At 46.6% G+C, this 25,867-nt stretch overlaps 1 protein-coding gene across 4 annotated transcripts in view; it reads right to left on the reverse strand.

The window, feature by feature from the left end:
- LOC306830536 (leucine-rich repeat and fibronectin type-III domain-containing protein 3-like) overlaps positions 1-25,642 on the reverse strand; it is a 195,724-nt gene extending 170,082 nt beyond the window's left edge. For 3 of the 4 annotated variants that reach the window (XM_079354110.1, XM_079354111.1, XM_079354109.1), the window contains exon 1: positions 24,084-25,642. The gene's annotated coding sequence lies outside the window, so the exon portion shown is untranslated. The remainder of the gene's footprint in view (positions 1-24,083) is intronic. The other variant, XM_079354112.1, reaches the window with a different exon arrangement.
- Positions 25,643-25,867: the final 225 nt, after the last annotated feature.

The following is a 25,867-nucleotide window of genomic DNA, read 5'->3' on the forward strand; positions in this document are numbered from 1 at the left end:
AGCGTCGGCCCCTGCTGCTTGTTAAATTGAAGATGACGGACAATCTGCCAGTCTTCAAGGAAAGCCAGAGGGGGCATGATAGCGCGCAATTTCAAACTAAACTGTCAAAATGATTCTGAAATCACTTCCTCCGAGGGTGCCGCTCTGAGCTGCCGCTGACCTCTGACCTGGAGGAATCTCTGAGCAAACATCCAGGGAGGAAGAAGGGATTTGTGTTTGTTCAGTAATGGGGGGAAAGGTCGACGGTCCCTTTTATCTTCTTCACACGCTGAACGAGCTGAACGAGGAAACATCGTGTTGATGGTATGCATGCTGAAGACTGATGGTTCCACTGCTTGTCTTGTTGATGGGATTTTTTTCTGTACTCACTCATCATTTAAGAGCCGGAGAGGAGAGACGTTTACTGCCTTTAATGGATGTGAAAGCGCTCGCAGACGAAAATTAAACTTCAGCTGAACTGAAGTCAATCTAGGAGGTAAGTTTCTCCCCTTATTGTTAAAGGAGATCTATCGTAAATTCATTTCCTCCTGTGCCTGAAACGCTGAATTTCAGCTGTTGTCTCTTTAAAGCGCCCCCCCCCCCCCCACACACACACACACACGCCCACTTTCCTCCAATGTGCCAGCTCACAAACAAAAAACAAAACAACAGGCCCTTCCTCCTTTGTGTTTTTTTTAACTCCTGTTCCTTCACCTCTCCGAGCAGATGAGCGAAGCACTTTGCCCCTGGCTTCACAGAATAATCACCATGTAATGAGGGGGCTCTGGGGACCCGGGCATTATGAGATAAATCACACGCCGCTCAGGTTTCTTCAAGACTTCCAAATGTGTCCCCCCCGGGGGGGGGGTTATCCTATTAGACACTGCTACACTGCAGAAGATGACACCCATACTTCGTGTTAGTTTGCTTTGACCCAGGAAAGGTGACGCTGCTCGTCGTTGAATTATAACACTGGCTGTAGTTTGTTCCTGAGAAACATGAAATTAATCTGTGCGGTGATTTTAAGGCTCCTGACTGTTTAGAGTCTTTGAAGCAGCAGGTAAGAAGCCAGTTATCCTAAATCCAGCTGTCAATCTGTCAGTGTACATTTGTATCTACAACAAGATATTATTTCACACGTCTTGGATAAATTGAGCAGCAGAGAGAAAGCTGTCATGTTGTGAGGAGCTGGCGGAGCGGCTGGAGTCAGTGGAGGTTTGATTCTGGAGTGGAGCGACGAGGCTCCCGCCGAGCACGCACGACTTTTTTTAAAACAAATTGTTCAGCGGCCCGGAGAAGAGACAAGACGCCGCTGGAATCCAATGACATGATTTATTCAGTGTATTCAGGATCATAAATAGAATAAGAACAGGAGCGAGTTTATGTGAAGTTTTATGAACCCCTGTGGACGGCCTAAAATATCCCAAAGGTTAAAGTCAGCTGATTTCTATTTTAAATCAGATTTTAAAGCCTGGATCGAGTCTTTCACACTTGTAGAAACTCCTGAAAAAGGAGAAGAGTTATTTTTGTCAGGATGTTTGAAATCCGCCTCAGCTCGTTAGGCTGAGACAGCATTTCCAGCATGGAGACCGCCATCAACAGGACGCCAGCGCCCCCTGCAGGAACAGACGTGGGACGACGCTCAGGCTTCTTCTATTGACCGACGTTTTTCTTGTTTTTTTGTTATTGTTTTATTCAATTTATTTTCACTTCAGTATCCAGCAATATGTATATACATGTGTTGACCAATCATCACGAGCCTGAACCCTGTAGATCAGTACTAACTTTATTCAACTTTATTGCTTTATAGAGGAGAGTACCTGGTGCAGACTCGTGAACGCTGAAGGATCACTTCAAGGTCGGTTTGTAAAGTTTGTGATTACGTTGTTAGTTTTTTATTGCAGCTCTGTCTACCTCGTTCCCTTTGTCCTTTTCTTCACTGCCAAAGCAAAGCAGGTGTGAGTGTGTTTGGGAAGATGGATGCACCACTCATCTTTTGAAAGAGAGGAAACTGGAGGGCTGTTGTGCGTGTAAATGTGATAAAGAGGGCCGGCATTAGCGCCTAGCTTAATGTAATTCTGTTAGATAAACACATAACGCCTGATCAATCACCTGAGCGGGATAACAAGGTCGCTGTGATGGTGTTCAACACACAAACACAGGAGACATCTTCACCTCCTCTCTGCACATCAGGGATAACTTCAGCACACACACACACACACACACACACGAAGAAGAGGGAGACAGAAACTCAGACGGACATGACTGTCTGGAAGCGTGCGAGGCGTGTTGTCGCCCCTCATCTCTTGTGTACGTCCAAGTCGCTCGGCCTTTTGAAGAGCAGCGAGTCGGGGGAAGGGTCTTATTACCGCCTTCACTTCCTCTCACTTCACAGAGGGAGAGAGAGAGAGAGAGAGAGAGAGAGAGAGAGAGACAGAGAGTAGGGGTGAGGAAGAGATCAAGTGTGTGGGTGTGTGGTGAACATGTTTATCTACACAATGTTCACTTTAGTGAACTCTGCATCTAGTTTAGGTGTCTGATCTGGAGTGGGCGGTATAGTGATGTTTATTTACTTCCTGTGTGGCTCAAGCTTTAACGTGTGTGTGTGTGTGTGTGTGTGTGTGTGTGTGTGTGTGTGTGTGTATGTGTGTGCCCTAACAAAGGTTATCTTTACTCTTTGACATTAGAGACATTTCTGTGAACGCGCAGCATTTAGTGCTTTGTGTAACGATGATGAAGTTCAACATTGTATGGAACGCTGTGATAATCCTTTCCGCTACATGAAGTGGATCATGACGCATGTGTGTGTGTGTGTGTGTGTGTGTGTGTGTGTGTGTGTGTGTGTGTGTGGGTGTGTTGTTGTTTACAGAGTGGTTTCCGCTGCTCGTCTTCTGTTCGACTCTTCATCTGATGGACATTGAGACGCGGGGGCGGGGCCGAACTTTGTGTTGGTCCACGGCGGATTTAAAATCGACCCTCTTAACCACGTAACGACCAAATGACACACTAACGTCTTTCATTATTCAGGAGGAACCTCGAGAAGGCCGTTTCCATTTTCCAAATGAAAGGAAATCTTCATCCACTTATTGAGTGGACGAGGACAGAAAGTGAATTAAACCCTGGTGGACTCTTTAATGTAATACGATTAACAAGGCGTCTCTAACCCACAAACAAGCAGCGGCGTAAACTCTGCAGCCTTTAAGACGTGCTTTCACTGCTCCTTTCCTCGCCAGCGCGCTGAAATAACATCATTACCCAAAAAGTCACTATCACAGTCCGTATCTAAATGTTGCATCCTTTATTAGCTCTCTGAATGTGTGCAGCGACGCCTTTAGACGTCTAATGTGGCCCATTGACTCTGGCTCGGAGTCATTGTCATCCCGTCACATCCACGCCAGCCCCGCTGTGTGTGTGTGTGTGTGTGTGTGTGTGTGTGTGTGTGTGTGTGTGTGTGTGTGTGTGTGTGTGTGTGTGTGTGTGTGTGTGTCACTGCAGCTTTGTAGCGTTGAACGTAATGACAGTGTTTTATCTAATAAGATCAGCTGCACTCCCTCAGCCACTTTCTCCACTGGCAGAGAAGCAGCATTAGCATTTTTATGGTGCAGCCACGCTACACAAATGTCATCATGATTTCTGATATCAGCTTATATTACTCTCGTTAAGGCGCCGGGCTACAATAACACTCTCCCTGGATGGAAATATAACCAATTGATGTATGCTTTGTATTCCAACAAGGAGGGATAAATTCAGACACCCCCGTCCCCGTAATGCTCCGTGATAGAGTCAGCTAGCAGTGATCGCACGCTGCACACGGCCCAGTGATACGCACGGGTCTCCCTGCAGCGCCGGGTGAGGAAGGAAGGAGAGGAAACAGACAACTGATGTGTTAATATGTCTGATAATCAAATCAAATATGGCACAACATGAAGAGTTACCTTTAACAAAAAAAAGTGTCAAGGATGGAAAGACGCTTCGACCAGACCAGAAGAGACTTTAGAGAAGACTTCAGAGGAGACTAGAGGAGACCAGAAGAGACTTTAGAGAAGACTAGAGGAGACTTCAGAGGAGACTTCAGAGGAGACCAGAGGAGACCAGAGGAGACTAGAGGAGACTTTAGAGGAGACTTCAGAGGAGACTAGAGTAGACTTCAGAGGAGACTAGAGGAGACCAGAGGAGACTTTAGAGGAGACCAGAGGAGACTAGAGGAGACTTTAGAGGAGACTTCAGAGGAGACTAGAGTAGACTTTAGAGGAGACTTCAGAGGAGACTAGAGGAGACCAGAGGAGACTAGAGGAGACTTTAGAGGAGACTTTAGAGGAGACTTCAGAGGAGACTAGAGGAGACCAGAGGAGACTTCAGAGGAGACTTCAGAGGAGACTAGAGGAGACTTTAGAGGAGACCAGAGGAGACTAGAGGAGACTTTAGAGGAGACTTCAGAGGAGACTAGAGGAGACCAGAGGAGACTTCAGAGGAGACCAGAGGAGACTAGAGGAGACTTTAGAGGAGACTTCAGAGGAGACTAGAGTAGACTTCAGAGGAGACTAGAGGAGACTTCAGAGGAGACTAGAGGAGACTAGAGGAGACTTTAGAGGAGACTTCAGAGTAGACTTTAGAGGAGACTAGAGGAGACTTTAGAGGAGACTTCAGAGTAGACTTTAGAGGAGACTTTAGAGGAGACTAGAGGAGACTTCAGAGGAGACTAGAGTAGACTTCAGAGGAGACTAGAGGAGACCAGAGGAGACTTCAGAGTAGACTTTAGAGGAGACTTTAGAGGAGACTTTAGAGGAGACTAGAGGAGACTTTAGAGGAGACTAGAGGAGACCAGAGGAGACTAGAGGAGACTTTAGAGGAGACTAGAGGAGACTTTAGAGGAGACTTCAGAGTAGACTTTAGAGGAGACTAGAGGAGACCAGATGAGACTTTCGAGGAGACTAGAGGAGACCAGAGGAGACTTTAGAGGAGACCAGAGGAGACTAGAGGAGACCAGAAGAGACTTTAGAGCAGACTAGAGGAGACTAGAGGAGACCAGAGGAGACTAGAGGAGACCAGAGGAGACTTTAGAGGAGACTAGAGGAGACTTTAGAGGAGACCAGAAGAGACTTTAGAGCAGACCAGAGGAGACTAGAGGAGACCAGAGGAGACTAAAGTAGACTTCAGAGGAGACTAGAGTAGACTTCAGAGGAGACTAGAGTAGACTAGAGGAGACCAGAAGAGACTTTAGAGGAGACTAGAGGAGACTAGAAAGAGATGGATTTGTTATGATCCTGCTTTAAGTATCATAAATTCCTGTGGTGCAGCATTGAGCACATGCAGGATGGACAAACGCAGGTTCTTGAACTGATCTGATAAGAAACATAAAATCAAACTGACTGGGACTGCACCAGCTTTTCTTCCTATCCCAGTCATTTCCTTTACTGGGATCCAGCTAATCGTGGGTAGGAAACACAGTGTGATGTGTATGGATTAGTGCACAGACACCAGAGCAGGGCTAATAGGATGCATGTGTACATAACACAAAGACAAAACTGCTGATGGAGCACAATGGACAGGAGTAAGACAGCTCAATAAGGACATTAAGCAGCAGATCCCCACACAATGCGGAGCCTGAAAGCTGCTCTCACAGAATAGGACGGGAGTCAGCGTTATGGATGTGTCTTTGCAAACTGTCCTGTGCATTTCAAACACACAGGCTCCCTTCAAAGAGCCCCGTCTTTACGCACTCCTCTGGTGTTAATGTGTGAATCTAAAGCGAGACATTACCTCAAAGACCACTTATGCTAAATCACGCTCTGGATTTAAAGCGTCTTCCCGTCTGTGGTTTGATGTTATGATTCCATTTAGCAGAATGAGTCAAGCTTTAAGACGGATTTCAGAAAAGGTGAAATCACTGAGGCGAGCAGTTTCCTGGAAAGCCTCTGATAACGTGGAGGGACACGTGTTTAGTGCACACAGAGAAGATGTTTCCCCCCCCCACACACACACTCAGGTTTTAAATCCTTGTTATACAAGCATTAACTCGGATGGATAATTTATTTAACGAGTTTACAAAAAGAGCAATAACTATTGTGCGAGCGCGGGGTTTAGCCTCGTCTGGTCGCCAGGAAATCACGACGTACACAAGTGAAACTAACGAGCCCACACATGCACAGGGAGAACACATCAGAAGAGCTTTGCATCCTTGATTTGTGCTGCATGCTGCCATGAGGATGGAGCTGCTGGTGATCACAGACACTCACAGAGTCATCAGGTGGCTGAGCCGCCACAGGCCCCAGGTGAGATGTAAATTAGATGTGAAATAAAGATACATGTCCCTCATGTGGGTGCATGTTGGGGTTTGTGCTGGAGCACGTGGGGATCCAAACCCAACCAGCCAAACCTTCATTTTAAATAATGTTGGAATAACAAGGTGATGCAGGAAATCATAATGTGAGGGGAGGGGGGACAGCGGGTGTGTATTGTAACTAATGTCTTGTGTCCTGCCTGTCTGTATACTGCTACTGGATGCCTTGAATTTCCCTCGGGATCAATAAAGTATCTATCTAATATACAACATGTAAAGATCAAGGTTTTCATTTTTTCAAGTGTTGTTCAAAACTCTTCGGACACTGTCAGCGATGAGCTCATGACCATTCATGTCTATGACTCTGTCTCTTAATTAATCAGAAATAAAAGGACGAATGTAAACAGAGTTATAAAAATGTCCAAAGAAAACTTTTGAACATCTGGAAGTCTTTCAGGGTGGAAACCATCTTCTGGTATTTGGTATCAGGCGTCTATCAGTAGTCACAGTTCCTCTTCAGAGTCGATGTATTTATCCGTACAGATGATCCCATGCAGCCTCTTTAATATGAAGAGGGAGGATTCTGTTTTCTCTCTGACTATGATTCAGTTTGGTTAAGTTGTCACGCTCAAAAGTTATTTGGATCAACTTTAAAAGTTCAGTTGGTTAAACACAAGGACAGTGAAGGTTACCCACGCTTCAATAGGACATCTATAACTTCACACTGCTTTGAAAGGACCAATCATATAAGGCGCCCTGAAGACTCTGCACGGTGCAAACCTCTGCCAAGATAAACACTGCAGCACAAAGACATCATAAGACAGGAGTGACTGCAGAATGAGCCGGGCTGATCTGGACCTCAGACAGTCTGCTGGACCTGGAGCCATCACTCACAGAGAGGTGAGTGTCTGCTGTCGATCAGCGGCGGCCACCGTCACAGTGAGATGTAAGGTTCTTGTAATGGGGTCAGCCGGCTCTGGCCTCATTCCACAGTCTCACACACCAACGCTATTTTTTTTTTCTGCCCACAGACTCATGCAGCTGCATCAGGATCCCTGAATCCACTTCTACACCGACAAACACAGACGTGCACGCTGCTCCGTCTGCAGCATCGCATCACAACGAGGAGAACGTTCATGCATCCAATATGTTTCTTTATAGGACTGCGTGTTGTGCTGATGACATCCAGAGCTATGATAGGATCTTTAACCTCTCCTCTAATGACCATCATGATGATGGCGGCGGAGTAGAGACGAGAGGAGGATGAGAGGAAAGAGAAATGGCACGGCGATGATACTTAAAGCGGGCAGTGGAGAGGTCAGGATGGGAGCAGGAGGAGAGGAAAAGATGAGGAGATGGGTCTCGCGGGAGGTGAGGGAGGGGTCAGGGCGAGACGGGGAGGGGATGTTAAAGAGGTAAATGTGAGGTGGAGGACACTGCGAGGGAGCACGGAGGATAGACGGAGAGGTGAAGGCAGAGATCAACGGGGGGAGGGGGGGAAATGAGGAGCGAAAGGTTAGAAGGGGAGGAGGGTCACAGTGATGGAGCGCTGGCGGATGGATGGAGGACAGATCGGGGGGAGGGGGGGGGGGATCAGAGGGATAGATGGAGGTGGTAAGGCCGAGGTGGAGGACAGGATGGACAGGTGAGAGGGAAGATGGAGTTTAAAGATGTGGGGTGAAGAGGTGAGGAGCTGTGCAGGGAGGGAAGGTGGGGGACACAGACACGAAAGGACAGAGAAAAGAAAGGAATGAACACTGATTCTCCGTCCTCATCCTGGTTGGATGTCTTGAAGGTGAGAAGACGAAGAGGAGGAGGAAAAGTAGAATATCAGCCAAAACACAGAGAGTCATTATTGTCACTCTGCGTTCAGATCTCAGGTCGTCGTCGCCTCAAACAAAGTGAGCACTCCCACTTAATGTTGCTGGAGCTTGGAGAGGGGGAGAACCCACAAAAAAAAAAAAAAAAAAAAACAACAAACATCCTATTTTCCAAACTACCCAGAGAGTATGTTATCATGACTGAACTCATGCATGCACAAAGCCTCGCTCCCCGATAAGACTCTGACAGCCATAGTGAATATGTTTGCTGTATTGGATTCTGTTTCTAGAGTTGAAGACGTAATGGCACCAGATCTATGTGGACTGGCCGACTGATCAAAACACAATCAGGGTGATATCTGATGAGAGGTGACGCACCGATGGAGGACAGTATGGAGGGATAAACAGGCCGCTCTGCCTCATTAAGGTAGGATCAGGAGCTAAGCTGGAAAGGTAATTGTGTTCTGCTTTGGTCCGGTCCGGCTCGGCTTGGCACACTGACCCCGGTGCTCTCTGACTTATTTCATTCTTTTATACCTCGGGCCCTTTTGAGCACAGCCGGCTGCACTGGACTGAGTGAGTGAGTGACAGATGCTGGAGGATTAGCTGCCGGTTGTGATCCCTGCCTTCACTTCGGCCTGACTTCAAACAACAGTGAAAGCTCTTCTGTTGGCTGATCTGTTCCCAACAACAATGTACGCTCGGATTTACTGGAACGCGGCGTGTCAGGACACATACCTCAACAGCAAGACCAGGGAAAAACCATTTCAGCAGAGTGATCCCACAAACCTTTGATATGTAGTTATCTTCCATTACTTTATATACTCTTCATATTACATTAAATATGGCAGGAAGGACTGCGAGGTTCAACATCATGCAGCCCGAGTCTCCACCCTGCATGCATCATCCAGACAACATCAGCTCATGGAGCGTGTTTCTGTCTGCAGACTCTGATGAAGCAGACATGCTGATAAAGACTCCTCTGAAAGCTGTTAGCTCCTCGCTGAGGTCGGGATGCAGACGGCGAACAACCTGCAGGTGAATTCTGTGCATGTTCAGATCAGCTCGTTTCGCTCTGACAGAAAAAAAAAAAGAAGTCAAATAAAGTAAACTTAATTTACTGATCCCCGAGGATAGAGCGAGTAAACATGTCACAGAGAAAGACAGCAGGGCGGGTTAAATTTAGAACTTCATTTGATCTACAGGATGTGACATAGATGTAATTAACGGAAATAATATCTTTCCAGAGCTGCAATAAAAAGGGAGTTGGTTAAACCCTTCCTTGGAAACCACACGGGCAGGAGATTGGACCAACATTAAATCCAGCTGTTTGCCAACATGCTCGGCCTCGGTCTTTCCAAACCAACGGGGAAATCTGCCGGACAGTGGAAAGACAAACGAGGAGGAGAGGAACAATGATCGATATGTTGCCTCTAATTCCACGGCTCTCCTTTCTAATGGAAAGGCCGGCCCGCAGCGCAGACGGATCGCTCTTCCAGAACCTTCTATTGAAAAGATAATGAGCTGTTTCCTTGTTTCTGAAGCAGTCGGATCAAAGTGAAAGCAAAGGCTGAGAATCTCTGCTCATGGAAACTGCAGCCAGAGATGATACGATGTTTGATTCTTCATTTCCAGATCTACTGTTCTGGATGCTAGGATCATTATTTTCTGCTTTCTGCATTTAAAAAAAAAACAAGTTTTCATATTCGCTTTGTTAACTTTAAACACTTTCAAACCCTTCTGAAGGAAACTTTGCATCACTAAATAAACACCTCCAGTCATCAGAGGCTGCTTTGCATACCGTTGATGACACATGGCGTGAGCGAGAGCAGCCATTAGACAGTCAGTCCTGCGTAAAGTAAATCCAGTCACACACGCTAACAGCAACGAGACGCTTCCACCTGCAGCCCGGCCTCCGCATCGATGATTTAAATGGTAAAACTGGCTTTTGAAATATTCAGTGATGTGTGTATGGAAAGGTGAATCATGAATGATTAAAGACGGCATTATGATGAGTGCCATTAAAGCCTCGCCCCTCAGCCCAGTCGTAAAGATACGCTAACATTCAAATAGCGCCTTTTCATTTTACAACAACAGCGGGAAAAACCAAAGCTTTCAACACTCGCTCTCAGACGATGTGTCATTTAGTCAAGTGTGAGTGACTGTATGAGCCGTTAATCACCTCGAAGTCTCTCCTTTGAAAGCGAGTAGTGACTGATGTTATAGGAGGGTATTTATGTAGAGTCTAATGGACGCTTTCATCTGCAACACCTTCGCTTTCCTTAAGTGCACGGGGGGGGGGGGGGGGGATCAGCTACCTACTGAGCTCCAGCACACGGTGAACAAAGGTGGCGATTCAACCCGTACAGTAAACCAGTGGGGTTCCTGTAAGAGCACAAGATGGCGCATCTCATCGTCAACCTGTCAGTTTAAAATGCTTTACTGAAGCTTTGCTGTGAAGCTGCTCCCATCCTGTGTGAACACAGAGCTGAGAACAACAAACCCAGAGGCAGTTCGACTTCACCGTTAGGACACATGTTGCATGTTATGACCACACTAACCGAGAACAAGACGTAACCGGGAGGATCTGAGGGGCCAGAACCTGAAAGCCACATCGTGCAGGATGCCATTCTGCAGAGGCCACAGTGTTACCTTCATGTCTCCATGGATACTGACCATGCTCATACATATCAGTAAAAATCCTCACCTCGTGTTTAGGGGGCGTGTCACTCACTCAAACCGTAACAGCGGGACAGATTCGGACAATGCAGCGGCATAAAAATGATAAATGAAGTGACCTAGCTTGTTCTTTTAGAAAGGGAAGTTTTCCTTCTCATCACAGCGATGACGTGGAAGAACAGCCCGCGTGGTGATCTTGATTGGTCTCGACTTAAAATCCAGAGAATTCATTTGTTTTTATTCTTCGCATCATGATGAATTAAATCAGCTTACTGAACAATGCAGTGTTTCACATATTTAATTAAATAATGCAACGACTGATAAATAATGGAGCCCAAATCGCTGGCTCATGCCGTGCAGTAATGATCCTCAGGAAAAGAGATAAATGAGCACAGTGACGGATATTTCAGAGCGAGCCAGTTCCCTGAAACAGATGACCGTCGCTGTAGATAAAGCGGATGCCAGCTCTGGTGCAGAGGAGGTCACGTCAGTCACCAGGGAGACGACAGCAACGCAGCTCTGAACAAAATCCACAACACCATCTGCCATCAGGACTTCACAGCACAGCACAGCGGCTGATTAAGCTTCCAGACTACCGTTCTGCAGAATCCAGCTTTCTCTCCTGACTGGAGCAGGAAGTTCTGACAGGCCTCTCACTGGGTCCACAGTTTATCAGAAGCGTCAGCAGCCTTCTTCTTCTGACAGCCATGTTAACTGTGGCCAGATTTTGGATATCTGCTTTGTGCAGGATGGTGAAGTGTTTGAGCTGCAGACACAAAGACGCTCCGGTGTTTCTTTACAGAGCTCAGGTTGTTTGACACGACGAGCTAACACCTTCACCAACACAAACAGAAACACTCACATAAGCACGTCCCTCCATTTGTCCAAGGTTAACATCTTTTGGAAAGGTCGATTTTTGATGCTCTGTTTCAAGCGTCTGAGAATATTTCACAAAGGATCCCTGCAGAGGTCGACTCACCGGGACCCGACGCCCAAGACAAAACGCCACTTTGTTGAAAAAGACGTTCAATGTATTGACTGCTAACTGTGTCAGTCCTCTTTAGCCGACTGTGCATGCATCCATGTGATTCTCCGTCTTCTGACCTTTACTTTCTGCATTTAGCCGTTCACTGTCCATCTTTTATGCAACCTTCCTTTCTTCTCTTGTCGCCTTGTATATCTCCTTCTTCCTCTCCTCCTCTTTCCTCTATCCATCAAGGCTGTCAGTGTGTGTGTGTGTGTGTGTGTGTGTGTGTGTGTGTGTGTGTGTTTGTGTGTGTTACAGATTAGCTCTCATCTCACCATTACCATTTAATGACCCGGCCTTACATGGAGACACTCACCCATGAAACTCATTACATCAAACGTGACAATCAGCACTCTGTGTGTGTGTGTGTGTGTGTGTGTGTGTGTGTGTGTGTGTGTGTGTGTGTGTGTGTGTGTGTGTGTGTGTGTGTGTGTGTGTGTGTGTGTGTGTGTGTGTGTGTTGCTCTCCTCCTGCTTAATTGTGAGCTGCACATGTCAAGTTTCATCTTCAAGTTTTCTTTCTGCATTAGAGATAATTTTGTAAACAATTTAGAGAACGCATGATCTAATTTATCTCTGTGTCAGTGTCACACACACACACACACACACACACACAAATACACACACACACACACGCATACACACGCCACAATCTGCTTCTGAAGACTGAGTTTGTTTTTGAGGTTTTGATGCTAATCATCCTTACAGGGGAGTGAAAACTGAGTCCATTAAACAAATGATGCTAACTACCCTCTGCCACTCTGCACTGTGCTACCAGACACACACACACACACACACGCACACGCACACACACATGCACACACATATAACAGAGCTGTGCCCTCAAACCAAATGAACAATTAATTAGCAGCAAATAATTTAATGCAGATAAAACATGACACACACATGCTGAACTCAAACAGACGAAGATTGCAAATACAGAAACCACAACTCAAAAGCAAACACACACACACACACACACACACACACACACACACACACACACACACACACACACACACACACACACACACACACACACACACACACACACACACACACACACACACACACACACACACACACACACACACACACACACACACACACACACACACACACAGTATCTATTTTTATCTCTGTGCAGACAGCAACTTGTCCCACTGTTCACACTGAGCTGAGCCTCATAATTGGCTGCCATCCATCCTCCTTTCCTCTCACACCATCTCTCTCACTCTCTTTAATTCCGCTTGTCTCCCCCCCCTCCCCCTCCCCTCCCCCTCCCCTCCCTCTTCCTTTGATACCCTTCCTTCCTTTACCTTGTGGTGGAAACCCCAACAAGTGATGCGTTCAGAGCTGATACCAAGCTTCCATTTTCTGTCCCTGCAGGAGGGCTGAGCTGCAGCTGAATCACAGGCTGTGTTTTTACATTGAGGCTGCACAGGAGAAGGGGGGGGGGACTCAAGAGGAAGTGGGGGTGGAAGAAAGGAGACACAGAAAGGAGTGTTTCGGGGGGACAGAGACAAATAGGAGGAGACAGATGGAGACAGAGGGAAAATGTCTGTGGGGGTATTTTTAGGTTGTCTTCAGGTGTTTAATTTAACACCTGCTTGAAGAGGAGGGGAGGGGGGGAGGGGGGAGAGGAGAGGAGGAGAGGAAAGGAGGAGAGGAAAGGAGGGGAGGAGAGGAAGGGAGGAGAGGAGGGGAGGAGAGGAGGGGAGAGGAGGAGGGGAGGAGAGGAGGAGGGGAGGAGAGAAGGAGAGGAGAGGAGGAGGGGAGAGAAGGAGAGGAGAGGGGAGAGGAGGAGGGGAGGAGAGGAGGAGGGGAGGAGAGGAGGAGGGGAGGAGAGAAGGAGAGGAGAGGAAGAGGGGAGAGGAGGAGGGGAGAAGAGGAGAGGAGAGGAGGAGGGGAGAAGAGGAGAGGAGGAGGGGAGAAGAGGAGAGGAGGACGGGAGAAGAGGAGAGGAGGAGGGGAGAAGAGGAGAGGAGGAGAGGAGAGGAGAGGAGGAGAGGAGAGGAGGAGAGGAGGAGAGGAGGAGGGGAGGAGAGAAGGAGAGGAGAGGAGGAGGGGAGAAGAGGAGAGGAGGAGGGGAGAAGAGGAGAGGAGGACGGGAGAGGTTCCTGCTGTTTTATTTATTAAGGTTTAGTTTTTTATAAATGCTGCAGTTTTAGCGTTATTCCAGTTGTTTTTAGCCTCCAGGCTCAGGTTGTTATTCCCACAACAATTACAGATCGTTTTTTTATAAGAGTAGGGACCATAATGCAGCCTGGCTCACATTAGCAGCGCCAGCCTCCGGTCCTCCCTGCAGGTGAACATCCAGCAGTTTAAACCTGACACAGCCTGCACACAGCCAGATGTGCTCCTCTGAGGTGACGTTCACTGTGCTGCTTTAAAGCCGGGTCAAATGTGACCTTTTTATTACATGTTAAACAAGCACACACACACACACACACACACTCTTCATACAGTGCAGACGTCCAGGTTTCATGACACCTGATATGCAGACCATCCGACTCATATGATGGAGTTAAAAATAGAGTGAGGGTTGTGTTTACAGTGCAGGTTCTGGTTACAAAAGCTCCATCAGACATACTGAACCATCGAAGAGACGATGAGAGACTTCGTTAAACATCTCAGATGAATCTGAAGTCTGAGCAAGAAGAACAAACACAGAGTGTGGAGGACAGACATGACCAAGCATCTGATTCTCCACTCTGCTGAGTGTTTGTATGTGTGTGTGTGTGTGTGTGTGTGTGTGTGTGTGTGTCGGAGCGAGGGAGCACTCACACTGTGTTTGATGGACAGTGAAATGGATGGTAAATCTACAGAGGCTTCACCTTACAGCAACCTCCATCTGCCTCTCTCTGTGTATTTCTGCCTATAAAATCCCAAGTCTTTTAATCTCAGAGGGGACTGTCTCACACACACACACACACACACACACACACACACACACACACACACACACACACACACACACACACACACACACACACACACACACACACACACACACACACACACACACACACACACACACACACACACACACACACACACACACACACACACACACACACACACACACACACACACACACACACACACACACACACACACACACACACACACACACACACACACACACACACACACACACACACACACACACACACACACACACACACACACACACACACACACACACACACACACACACACACACACACACACACACACACACTTCAGCCTTTGGGAGTCTCCATGTGATTCAAGAGCAGAAGCAGCAGAGCTCCACTCGACAGACCAACAGAGCTGCATCATGAAACACACCGGCAGTCCAACCCACCATCGGGGACACATCACACTCGTGTAAGAGCTGATGACCTGGTCATCACTGATTTATCATCCTGCTGTTTTAAAGGGGGGTTAATTAATCCTTCCTGTTGTCTGAAAACGGTCCGAATCTTCAATCAACGCTGAACTTTCAAGGTTCGAGGTGACACTTTTATAAAAGCTGATCGCACCTCACATCTGTTTCCCGTCTCTCTGCAAGCAGACTTATAGAGCTCTGTTTCATTCTACACTTCAGATTCTCACAGTGAGAGGAGCACAGATCAACCGGATAAAGACTGACATGCAGACCAACGACACACAGCGGAGAGATTCAGTAAAGAGAAAAGATCATTTTCAATGACAGATTTATTGACGGGCGGATTCCTCTCGACCTCACAGATGTAAAGCTCTCTGTACGAGTGTTTGGAGTGACAGAAGAATTTTAACAAAGTGTTGTGAGGCAGCAAGTTTCCTTTGAGACATTTATTTTGTATTTCGCCAAAAAGCTTTTAAAAAGGAGATTTTTTTTGCTGCTTTTTTCATCTTATCATTGTCGGAGACAGATTTTTTTTCTTATTTCTTATTCTGACCATGTGTACAACACTCACATGCACTCTCTCTCTCTCTCTCTCTCTCTCTCTCTCTCACACACACACACACACACACACACACACTGAAAGAGAAAGAGTGTGTTCAGTTCTCTTAAAATCATACTGCAGCATCCATCAGCGAGCTGTCAGATATGACCTTCAATGAAAAAAAGAGAGCGACAGAGAGAGAGAGAGAGAGATGAGAGGAGTAACAAGGATAAAAAGAAGAAGAAGGGAACTAAGAAAATAAAGAGAGAGAGGAGGAGGAGGAGGCTGTGACTGATGGTCCCGGTGAGAAAACAGAACGACACGTTGAGATGTGATGAGCATCAGATCGTCTCCCGCTGAGATTAGCATGCTGATATCCTTATTGAATTTACTCTGGAGTTGTTCTCTCGTCCTGTGTCCTCACACTGCCCGCTCTCAGGGGGCTCACATTCAATTTAAACCTGACACGTTTTTTCATCTTCTCATTAATCCCGTCGCTGTCACGATCACACGTGAAGACTCACTCCGGCGGCAGGAGGGAGGAAGCAGAAAGCGGCGCCTTGTTACACCTCGGAGTTATCAGCCCCGAGCTTTAATTCAGTTCACCGTTTCTATGAGGGAATCTGCTCCGTCCTTTCACACCAAGAAGAGTCCTGAACGCACACAGGAAAGACGAAGGGAAGGGATTGATTTTGAATGTGCCAAAAAAGCAGCTAAGTGATAAATATGTCTGGGGCTCCCTGATCAGGTCTGTGTACTTTGTGTTTTCAATCACCGGATGTCAAATTGAATTGCGACTTTCTTCACTGTGTGAATTTTGACAGCAGTGTTAATGATGTATTCATGTTCAGGGTTGATTTCTACTCTTGACTCTACACTTGACTTTGAACTTCAACTCTACAGACAACTGAGGTTGTCTGACGTGGAGTCGAGGGAACCCAGATGATTGGATGAGGATTCAACCAGAGGAAAAAACTACCTTTGAATTTATTTGGATAAAAGCAATAAGACGTGAAGACATCCGGACGCTCCTGACACACTTAGCCCGAAATTTCCACAACAAGTCTGTGCACGCCACGCTCTCTCTAGTGAATCGATGCTCATGCACGCCTCAAGCTTAGCATCAAATCAGACACGAAGTCAGACGCACAGAGCATCTCGTGAATTTCAAAATAAAACACAATGAACAGGATCCTGATCATGTCATGACGTCAAAACAAAAACAGACAGACAAAGCAACACGCTGTTCACTTTATTGATGTTGTAGCTCTCCTGTGAACCGCTGAGTACCGCTGTGAATGACTGTGGGATAGGACGTGCACCATAGGACATGTGTTTCCATCACAATAAAACTCTGCACACATAAATGAAACAACTGGAAATGAAAAATAGATGGAGTGGCCAACAACCCCCCAAAAAAAGCAAACCACAATTTTATTTAAGGTAGCTTGCAGTGTAGCTACACGCGGTAAACGTCCACACTACGTCCTGCAGACGCAGTTTGAAGGCTCCACCTTAAAACAGGGACAGCTGGAGAGGCGAGCAGCGGATACTGTTGGTATTGGATAACTCAGTGATGATAAAACACCCTCATAATGTTCATGAGTCAAAGTCTAAATGTTCATCAGACGCCTCAGTGACAACAGAAATCCTGTAACCTCGATGAGTTTGTGAGTGTCTGTGTTTCTGGCAAAGCTAGAGGCGGTTATTTTTAACAGCACTGTTAATGTCTCGTCTTGTCTGACAAAGGAACTGCAACACCTTATTTGGGCAATAAGTAGGTCACACTTTCTGTGAGTCTATTTAGAAAAAGCTTTTATCACCAAAGAGTTCATAAAAATAAACGTGAGAGAAAGCAGGAGGATGAGAGGTGAGGAGAAGGAGGAGAAGAAATAAATTAACACCTTGGTGTTGTAATTGTGCTGTAATTGGAGCCTGTGCGTGTGTGCGTGTGCGTGTGCGTGTGCGTGTGCGTGTGCGTGTGTGTGTCTGAGGATATTACAAGGCCTGGGAACGAACTGCAAGCACTCAGATCAGACCGAACAGCGGGTTTGATTCCTGCTACATCAGAGATTCTTCATCATCGTAGAAGCAGTCGACACCTCGTTGTGTAAGAGGGATCTTTGTCTGAGGTGGGAAAGAATTAAGATAAATACACAGCGCAGCTCTCCGTGCTTTTGGGGGGAATGGAGCTAAATTACAGTCATTTAAAGTCCTTATTTCCTGCAGCAGTAATGCTGGAGCTGCTTTGTTTGCACACTGCGGCTGAATGTGAAAAAAAAAGAAAAGAAACGCTTCATGTGAGCCGAAGCAAGGCTAGATACAACGGAGAGGAAATGACATTTGCTGATAAGAAGGAGCTCCTGGGGGCCGGAGCAGGAAGTGCAGATAGTCGTCAGTGCAGCATCTCATTTAATTGTCTCTGCAAGAAAATCCTGCAAGTGTACCTGCAACAAGCAACACCCCCTAAACAGACAGGATCTCTGGACGAAGAGAAAGCTGGGGGAATGGAGAATACAAAGGAAATGCATTCAAGGAAAGCAAGCTGTCTGGTTGGGATGGAGGGGCAGATGGAGGAAGAAGCAGATGGGTGAATGGATGGAGGGATTGGGGTGTAGCTGGAGGCGGAGGGATTAAACCACAGATTAATTCTTTAACCAGACAGGATGCAGAACTCCCGCTGGACTTGAAATCATGCTTTATGATCTGGATGTTTATGATGACCTTTAACCTCTTTATCTGACCGATAGAGAGGGGGGTTCTGTTGCGTAACAGTCCTTTATGGCTAATGAGCCGTGCCTCTGAGTGTGCCTAACTTTTAGAGTTGTACACATCGTAAGGAAAAGAAACAGTTCTGCGTGGCAGCTTGCAAAGATCAAAACATAACCTGATTCCCAGAGCGAGAAAAAAAAACATGTCCTCTTTTTTTTTTACTCAAAGCTTCAAGGAAATTAGAAGCATTTCAGTCTGTTTGTGTTTTTCAGCTGGCAAGCACATTTCAGCACAGAGGCGTCCAATCACAGACCGGCTGGACTCTGGCCAGAGAGACGGTTGAATAAGCAGCCAGGGAAATATTAAGTCTAGATGAAGTTCAACGGCTCCACTACACAGCTGACCCTGACACAGCACACCTGTTCGTACCTTTATCACTGATAAAATCAGAATGTGTCACTGTGACACCAGCATGGACAGGAGGAAAGAGAACCAGAGGATATGTGCACATCCTGCAATGTGACTTGTGCACTTGAGCAAATTTTAGTGTGGCTTCAGACACGATGTAAAAGTAAAGGTAAACAACTATTCTAGCCCTCTGAATACTCAAAGCACTTTTTCACTGCAGGTCACACATACACATTCACACACCGCCAATGAAGCAGCGGGAGAAACGAGGGTTGGGTGTCATGCCCAAGGATGCATCGGACATGTGGCTGCAGGAAGGTGGGGATCAAACCCCCAACCTTCTGACTCTACCAACTGAGTCACAGCCGCCCCCCCCAACCATGAAACTGAAACATCCACAGCCCTCGTTATAAAACCCAGTTTGCATGTGAACTGGAAGCACAATGCATGTGTGTTGGAGGATCTCCCACAAATGTCACATGGGCTTTTTTTTTCTGAGAGAGCAGACAGGAAATACACCCGCTGATGTGTCATCGCTAGAAGAATGTGGAGAACACATCAGAGCAGCTCGCTGGGAGGGAGTGAAGGTGGGGGTGTGCTCGCTCTCTCCCTGCTAATGGGATGTGAAGAACAGTACAACGCTCTCCATATGATAATAGTCACCAGGAATCATCCCATCACTCTGCATTAACACATCTCCCTCTGTTATTACACTTCACTGTGACACTGCATGGGTTGCCACCTGGCTGGCTGTTCTTTCTGCTGTCTGGGTTTGTGTTTGTCTCTCTGCCTACCTGTCTGCAGAGTTTCATTTATCACCCAGCCTGTGTCTGCTTTCATGTACAAGCAGCGTAGAAGCTTTTCTGCTCGTCTGTTCATCATCTGTCCTTCTACCATTACATCCTGCTCAACTGCCCACCTGTCTGTTTATCCTACTTCTCAGCAAATGAATGTGTTTTAGTGAAATGGAAATCCTCTAAAAACACACACTGACAGTGAACCCACGTCAACATTAAGAAGTCTGATGCAAAATCATGAAGTAGAACTATAAGTATAAGACTCTTTACAAATGAAACATAAAGATGAAAATCAGCGTTGGACGTTGGAAAGCCTCTAGCGCTGATCGAGGGCCTGAATATGGACTCCAATTGTGAGTGGATAAATATGGGGTACTAATGAGAAAGAGGGCCTGATAGTGTCAAAGCAAAAAAAGAATGCTTCTCCATTGGTCAAACACACACAGTGAGGGGACTATTCAAAACCAAAGAGAACAAAGACACACCAAAATAAACAGAAGCCAATGGAAATTCAAGAATAAAAAAACAAAAAATATTTGCCTGAACACGGTTAACACTATAGATCCTGTCCGCTACATGCTTTAGTTGATTCTGCAGCAGTACCGTCACTAAGCTCTTCCGTCATCACATCTTTTTACATTCATATTGATTCTGCAGTGGTGTTATGTTGCTGTCCCATTGCATTATGGTGGAAGCACAATGTGTACTCCACACACACTCTGACATGCACACACACACACACACACACATGCAGCACAGTTCCCCCCTGCTGGCTCCGCCGATCCCACCTCGCCTCTGTAGCGATTCTGTCCCTACCACAGAGGTGGGATCACCTCCGCCTGTAATGCCTCAGTGACATTCACTGTGAAGGCCAGATATCAAATATTAGCCTTGAACGATCACACTGAACAGGGATATGGACTTCTCCAAAGGCCACAGATACAAAGTCTCTGGAGCTGAAATCATCTAAGACATTACATTTGTTTTAGAAATGCACAAGTTTAAATCCATCCAAGACCTGAAAGTAGCAGCACTTGTCATATTTAAACTCTGTTAATGCTCATTTAGTTTGAAAATGAGGGAATGGGGATATAAGATAGGGAAACACTCCACAGAAAGGAGCAGAGTGATAATATCATCAACAACCAGCTACACTACCAAGAGTAATCTGGTGAGGTCCTGAATCCCTCTGGAGCTTCTAAATGTAAATTTCTTATTTCTCTAAATAGATCAGAGTTCACAGGGGAGTATCGACATACTGAAAAAAACAATAATATAGCCTCATAATAGTTTCATATTCTATTGATTCAACCACACTCATCATGTGTTCGATCAGGACCAGAAGGGGGTCAGAGGTCGGGGTAGGCTGCAGAATAAACCTGTAAGGGTGATGGGAATTCAATGTTTGAGTTGAATAGAAGCACAGCAGCGAGGACGGCGTCGACACTCAGGTTGAACCCTGCACACCACGGCCTGCACTCACTACATCAGCCTAATGCTCTGTGAGCTCTTTTCATCTCATGTGGCAGGAAAAGGCAAACAATGCAGACTGATTAAGACCGCTTGCTTTATCGGCATCTGCTCAGCCTCTCTGCACCCTGACACTGAAACCATTAAAGCCAGCTCTATTATTCAGACTCAGAGACACTCAGCCGAAGAGATTCCTCTACTGCATGATTTCATAGATTTCTGGGCGCTTCTTTTGTTCTCCTACCCTTCATCAACATGTGCCAATGGCTGTGAAACCACCATGCTGATATGAAACTCAACATTTAAAACGGCAGACAACATCTAGAAGAAAGTGTTGCCATGACAATGACTGTACAGCTCGGTCAATAAATCCACAGGAGCTCTCTGTGGTCCTGAGTCAGGCCTCGGCGCTGACATCAGTTTATACTGCAATGTTCTTGAAATGTTCCTAAAACGGATGAATTGCTTTTTAAGTTCAGCTTGTTTGAGTGTTTTTATAGATTTCATGCAGCCCTCTTTGAACTGTGTGTGGCACTAATAGTTTGAAGGAGCTCACTACGTTTGCAAAATTAAATCTACTCTTCCTCAAGGGAATAAAAACCAGACCTCAGCAGTGAGACTGGTTTCCACTTCAGCATCCCTTTAGAACCATCCCTTATTAATGGAAAACAAACACCTGTGATGAAAACGTCTGACGGTTTCAACCTGCTGAAATGTTCTGGGTGGTCCTAAGACTTTGTCCCGCTCATATGTGTGGATGGTCTGGGTGGACTGTGGAGCCGTATTTAAAATAATGTTCTCTAAGTCCACTCACACAAGAACTGTCCATGTTCTGAAGCCACGCTGACTATTTTTGATGCCATGCAAATGTGACAAAAAATATTCTTCTTTTTTAGCATCCTTTTAAACACGTCACTCAAAGTCAGATATATTAATACGGACGTAGTGGAAGTGTTTAGGGAGTGGTTTTAAGAAAGGCCATTTCACTGCAGTTACACAATAACTGCAGAAGAGCTGTCCATGGTCCTGAAACTAGAGCTCAACAAGGAGCATTGTGACTATTACAGAGCTGTCCATGGTCCTGAAACTAGAGCTCAACAGGGAGCATTGTGACTGTTGCAGAGCTGTCCATGGTCCTGGAACTAGAGCTCAACAAGGAGCATTGTGATGGTTACAGGGCTGTCCATGGTCCTGAAACTAGAGCTCAACAAGGAGCATTGTGATGGTTACAGAGCTGTCCATGGTCCTGAAACTAGAGCTCAACGAGGAGCAGTTTGACTATCATAGAGCTGTCCGTGGTCCTGAAACTAGAGCTGAATGTGGAGCAGTGACTTTACAGAGGTCTCCATGGTCCTGAAAGTAGAGCTCAACGAGGAGCAGTTTGACTATCATAGAGCTGTCCATGGTCCTGAAAGTAGAGCTCAACCACTTATGCTACAATTACATCAGAACTCTTGTTGGTCCTTAAACGAAATCTGAACCACAGATCGAACCGATAATCGTACCTGAGCTTCCTGGTTCTGTAACTAGACCTCTAACAGTTCCACAATAACCATGTCTACAACCATGTCCATAGAGCTCAGACATGCACTAATTAAGTGATCCTGAATCCTGCTTCACATGTTTTAATCCATCTGTGAACGACAGCTAGCCTTTTCAAATGTCTGTGTCATTATTTCACCATTTTTCATTTGAAAGAGAAGCTCTCTCAGTGTGGAGCAGCCCCTCGTTCCTAAACACACCCAGGCTCCTCTCAGGCTTGTGTTACCAGGCAAAATGTCTGTCTTGCTCAGCTGCGTTGTTCTCTGCACTGACTCAAGTCAATCTGATGAAACATCATTCAGCCTGGTCCATTTACATACTTGATACTCTGTGGTCTCTCTTCTAAATGTTGCACCATTGCATTCATTCCCAGAGCAATCCATCCTCTTAATTGACAGTTTAAACCTCCACACATGTAGAGTGCAATTATGTAAGATTTCGGTTCAGTCCTTGTACACATTGGATAAATAAAGAACCCAATGTCACTTCTTCTAAAATTATTCAGCCCTTATACTCCTCCACTGCCTCTTCTACCCTCCTTCGCACATCCCTCCTCCAATCTTTCCTCATCTCATCCGCTTTCTCTCTTATCCTCATTTCCATATAAATCTCCTCTCCTCTGTCCTTGTCTGTTTCTGTATCCCTTGTTTAACAGTCTCCCGTCCCTTTCCTTCTTTACCCACCCTTCTTTAGCTCGTCCTCTGCTGCTCAACCCTCTGACCACACTCCCTGACCCTTCCCTGCAGACCTCTTTCTCTTGCTTCCACAATGTCTCCCTTTCCCTCCCTGCTCTTCTCACCTCTCCTCTTGTGTTCTCATCTCCTTGCTTCTTGCATAATTGATGTGGCTGTAACGCCAGTCAACTGAAGCGGCATGATGAGGCAGCTTTAGAAACTGAGAGTGAGACAGATGAAGAGGCAGTGAGACGGAGGGAAGGTCCCCCCCCCCCAAAAAAAAAAAAAAAAAAAATGCGTGGTATGACTGCGCTCCCACACACATCAACACACAGGCGAGAACCAATGCATCCACGCGTACATGCGCGCAAAGATAGAGATTTGCACGCACACATTCCCATACAGGCACGACGGAGCTGCCAGCCTGCATGGTCACAGCGTAGCAGCACAGGAATGACACGCCAAAATAACAATTACCCTTTCACCGTTTGAACCACAGGAGAAGACCCTGTCAGGAAATTGTCTGCACCCTGAGAGGATGGCACGGAGTGCCAACATGGGCGCAGAAAAGAGAGCAGTCGCACACAGAGCGAGGTTATGGCAGAGCCTAATCAGATTACAGCGATGATTCATTTCCTGGGCACTAAGAATACAACTATTGTTGGCACCGCAATCAGCCTGGCATCCCCAAGGCGAAAAAAATAAATAATCCGCTGCATAGCAGAGCTCAGTCCGCCATCTCACACACCCTGCATCATTAACAGCCGATCAATCAGCCTTACCTTCATCGATCTCCAGCTCCTCTCCTCTTGTTCTGTCTTTTCGAGCAGAATCCACTCTTTTGCTCCTCCGATCCGTCCACTAATGGAGTTAAACCACAAGAAGAAGCCCCGGCAGGCTCTCTAAAAAGGGCGATCAGGCTCCGTATCCCAACTCCTCTCCTCTCCCATCCAAACAGGGAGAGAGAGAGAGAGAGAGGCTATCTCGGTAGTTTTCTGGAGCTGAATAAACCGGAGTGTGTGAGAGAGCGTGTGTGAGCGTGTGTGTGTGACCGGACAGCAGCAGCAGAAGCTGAATTACCGGAACAGACGTGCGCGCAGCCGGGCAGATGATACAACAAAAATGGGGCTAACCAGGAATCCAGGTGCCGGTGGTCTCACTGTGCAAACCCAATGTGCGCATGGATCCTCACACAAGCCGGGTGGGTGGGTTGAGGGGTCATGCGGTTGCGGAAAAAAAAACTCCTATTAGTCTCCCTTTCGCCCCCTAAAGCCCAATTAACGTGACTCCGTTAAAGTGATAGGAACGTAAAAAGCTCGTCCCATCCATGTTAATGTGCTTTTTCACTCGAGCACAGTCCCCTGAGGGATATCCAATGCACAGAAAAGTAATGCAGGGAGGCAAAATACCTTTAAATCCGCGAAAAAATCTGCGCGTAGCTCCGGTCTGTGCTTCCAAACCCGAAGAAACTACACCCACCACCAACACGGAGGGTGTCCTTGAGTGCAAATAACCTTCTCACTTATCCAAGCATCCGTGTGGGTCTATGCACGGCTGGTCTGTTCCAAAAAAACATGCAGTTATTCCTTCAGGTGATGCATTTCCATCCAAACATACTCCGGTTATGTGCGCAGTTTCCTTCCGTCAGCAAGAACGGCTGGAAGCTGAAATCCCGGTCCGGTAGCCTTGAAACAGGTCCGGGCGGTGTCCGGCTCCGTCTCGCGTAATCACCAGCAAATCACACCACCTGAGAACCTAGTGTAATAATCTAGCGAAGATCTCCGGAATCATGTTTCATGGAGAAATGCAGTTTGGAGTTTAAGGAAGAATTCTCTGGCACTGACTGAAGCTCGTCTTTCAACCAGTCAGCATCTCCGTTATCATCTCTGCGCGGGGGCGGGCAGACCTGCAGCAGGCTGAGCCCAAAGTCGCCTATTTTTAGAGGAAGAAAAATCTCCCAACGGTCGGAGACTGTGGTGATCCTCGAGCAGGCTCCGACACGTCACAGTGTCGGTCAAATTCCCGGAGAATTCCTCTTCCTCCTCCTCCTCCTCCACAGCAGCAGCAGCCCTCTTGATCTGTGTCTTTCGATGAAAGCTGCTGCTTTTGAATAATCGTGGAAGTTTTTAATTCCAGTCGCAGATTCTTGCGCGTGCTTCCCCGCCGGTTGGAGGCGGCTGTGAGCGCACGTGGCGGAATGACAGGCAAGGACTGTGAGGTGTGCACGAGAAACTGCGCGAGAGGTTTCAACAAAAGACACACCCATAGAGCCTATCTATCTCCATCTATCCATCCATAGATAGCTTCAGATAGACTGATAGGGCAGGCCTGCTCTCTGTTGGCATTATCCATGGAACATTCCAGTACTCCCATGCACGTGCGTTATAGGTTACAACAGTTCACAGTTATGTCTCTTTATGCGTTGCGAAATATACTTAATAACAAATTACAGGAGGCACAGAGAGGTGCAACATCCCCAGCTACACACAAAACAAGCTGGTAGGCAACTGCTTGGGGCCCCCGGCCACTAAGGGGCCCCTAAGGGTTCACAAACCCAGAGGCCCAA

This window comes from Symphodus melops (genome assembly GCF_947650265.1).
Source record: "Symphodus melops genome assembly, chromosome: 10".
In the NCBI taxonomy this organism is placed as follows: domain Eukaryota; kingdom Metazoa; phylum Chordata; class Actinopteri; order Labriformes; family Labridae; genus Symphodus; species Symphodus melops.